The sequence below is a fragment of the Solanum pennellii genome, chromosome 2, assembly GCF_001406875.1.
Source record: "Solanum pennellii chromosome 2, SPENNV200".
Lineage (NCBI taxonomy): Eukaryota > Viridiplantae > Streptophyta > Magnoliopsida > Solanales > Solanaceae > Solanum > Solanum pennellii.
The window spans coordinates 21,357,313-21,360,679 of NC_028638.1; the positions used below are offsets into that span (position 1 = coordinate 21,357,313).

Genomic DNA, 3,367 nt, shown 5'->3' on the forward strand with positions numbered 1-3,367 from the left:
ACAATTGGAACATGTGACAAGAGAATCTCATACTTTAGAGGCACATGAACAAGAGACAGAGAATTCAGAAGAAAATGACTTATCAGGAGAACTAGGTAAAAACATATAAATTCACTTCTAAATATTTAAATGTTCTGGAATTGTAAAATCAGTTAACATTGTTTATATGTTGTTTAACTTTGCTTAATATATTGTAGGCCCTGTGACTCAAAAAAAGAAAAGAGGTAGTACAGTAATGCAAAGTGAAGATGGGCAAAAAGAGCGTAAGTTGGTTGTGTTGAATAAATACAATCAACACATTGGTCCTACTAATGACGTTGTACCGGAGTTGGGGAGTTTTTTTGGAACCTTGGCAAGGAATGCAATGCTTTTTCCTCTAAACATTCATAATTGGAAGAATATTTACACAAAAGATGATTTGTGGGAGATTACTCTGGTTTGAGTTCTTTCATTTCCAATTTCAGTTATAAACTTTTCATACTTTTTACTAATATAAAGAACATATTGTAGGAGAAATATGATATTCCTTAAAGTGCAAAAGTATGGGCTTTGGATGGATTTAAGTCTCTCTCAGAAGGTATAAGAATGACTTGTATCATAAACATTAGAAAGCATATGATAATGATGATCTTTGAATGGAAAATAAGCTCAAAGAAGTTTCAGAATCTGATTTAGAAGATCTTCTCAAATATTGGGCCTCTGAAAAATTTAAGGTTAGATTTATATTTTAAGTTCTTATTGATTTTTGATTCATTTTTATGTTTTCGTAGAATTTACCGACTCATTTATTTAGAGGAAATGAGTGAAAGAAATACCAATATCGAAAAAATGGATGAATCCACATACTGCTGGTAAAATAAGTTTTGTTGTGATACGCAATAATTTGGTATGTTCTTCTGTTAATTATTTAATATGAATTTGTTGCCATAAAATATCTTATACAAACTCTATGAAATTAGGAAAAAGAGAAGGAAAGTCCGATGAGGTGTCATCTAAAGAACTCTTTGTGGCTACAAGATCAAGAAAACCTAGTCGAGTATACTAGGACTCCAACGAAGATATAGTTAGTAAAATTGTATGAATTTTACTGGGTTATAAGGTTGTTTATATACATTATTTGTTCTTAAATACATGATTTTGAATTTGATTTGCAGGCTGAAATGGAGAAACATCAAGGTCGATAAAGTGAAGATGACAATCAATCATTTGATGCTTTTACAGGAGTCATGGGAAAGAAATACCTAGGGAGTCTAATGATGAGAGCATGGGGAAAAGTACTTTGAAAAGGAAAGCACTTTTTTAACCTTGTTTAACTTATAATGATGAGAGCATGGGGAAAAATTGAGGAACTGGAATAGAGGATGCATCAATGGATGTTGGAAAAATTAGAACAACAAAAACAAGCTATACACCAAGAAGTTATAAATGATATTCTTGGACGACTTAAGAGTATGTACCCAGGACTTTAATTGAATGCTGCCATGTTGGCCTCATTGGGTGATCAATCACCATAAGAAGATATGCCACCGTTAAATCATCAATCTTCTAGCAAAAACAATCAAGGTATGAAAATTGTTGTTTTTCTTCTTCACCACTTCCACAGTAGCTTGGCTTGAATGTGTTGCCTATGTCTATATATTGATGTTATTTCTGGACTGTTTGCATGACTATATAAATGTGTTGCCTATGTGTATGTATCAATGTTGTTTCTGGACTGTTTCTATGACGGTTTGAATGTGCTGCCTATGTCTATGTATTAATGTTGTTTTTGGACTGTTTCTGCGACTGTTTGAATGTGCTTCAATATATGTCTATGTATCAATTATGTTTCTGGATTGTTTGTGTGGTTGTTTGAATGTGCTGCCTTTGTCTATGTATCAATGTTGTTTCTGAACTAGCACAAGTGTAGCATGAATTAATGTATTGGACTATTTCTACGTCTTTAGAATCTGGATCCTTTAATGTTGCCTGAGCATGACTCCAATCTTTTATTATTGTATGTTTCATGAGAAACAACTTCTTTTTTCTAGATAGTGAATTCGTTATTCTATCCTAATGTATTGACACAGGATAATGTTTCCTGGAGCCTGTATGATGTTCTGGAAAGTTATAACTTGTGTGCTTGGTGTGTGTTTGTGTAATTTATGATGCTTTTTTTAATAGCATCCATTCCAAGTATAGTACACGAATCGGAACTTCATCTAGGTTCATTGTGTTATCTTTTGTTTCTTTTTTCCTGCTAGTAGTTTGTTTCTTTCTTGTCTTTAGTCAAAAAAGGTAACATGCATTTGTAGCTATTAACTCACAGAGTTTATTCCTTAAGTTGAGTTAGACTCTTCTCTTATTCCAAAACAGTTGCTTTTACTGAAAACATAAGCATATTACACCTCTTTTTTCACTTGAGAGTAAACCTCATTTTTTTCTAGCCCACTTTTGGGAACCTACCTCACCTTGTACCACTCTTCCAGCTACTCCTTTTATGTCTTTCTTGGTGTTGGTTCCTTTTCATCCTTCTCTGAGTATTAAATAATCCATTCAATCTAAAAAAGAGTATAGGGTACTTGGAAGAACATTGTGATCTGAAAAGACTTGATTTTCCCACTAGTTTTCCCATTTCTTTACTGGATATATTAATAAAGCATCCGTAACACTAACTTGTATGCTTGGTGACTGCATGTGATTTATGATGAATTTTTTAAATAATGTTTCATGCTTGTCTAATAGAATTGACTTAGGGAGTAATGTTCAATCTATTTGCTTATGAAAGATTGGATGAACATTATCACACGAAGGCCTATTTTTGACTAGTCATTTGTTGGTTTTAGTTGACCTAACTTCCATGGCTTGAATTTTAATAGTAAATTGGAGGTGTTTTGAATAAATTCTGATGGTTTTGTCCACTTGCTATTAAATTTCCTTCCCCTGAAAATTGTTTGGTATACTTTGGTCCTTTGTTTTGTCCCTCAATAAACTTTTAATTAAGGTCTTTTATAGGCGGAGAAGATAACCAGAAGGAGGATGATGAAAGCAGTAGTGATGAAGACCTTACTTGATATATTTGAGACTTTTGTTAATCTTTAGGATGATGAAAGCAGTCAAATCCTATTAATTTAGCACAACTCTCTTTTGTCTCTTGACATTTTGAGACTTTTTTAAGCAACAATCTTTTGTTTTAATATCTATTAGTATGGAAGTGAAAACTATTGAAAACATTTGTTTTGATATATTTTACCTTTATGGATATTGTGACTAGGATATTTTGAATTATATATATATCATTCCACTATATAATTAGTCGTTTTCTTTTGTGATTTGATTTAGAGAACTTTTTTATGAATTGTTGATTTATATATATATATATATATAT

General features: G+C 32.0%; 1 pseudogene; it reads left to right on the forward strand.

Moving 5' to 3' along the window:
* The first annotated feature begins 635 nt into the window (after positions 1-635).
* On the forward strand, positions 636-1,533 carry LOC107009805 (annotated as a pseudogene).
* Positions 1,534-3,367: the final 1,834 nt, after the last annotated feature.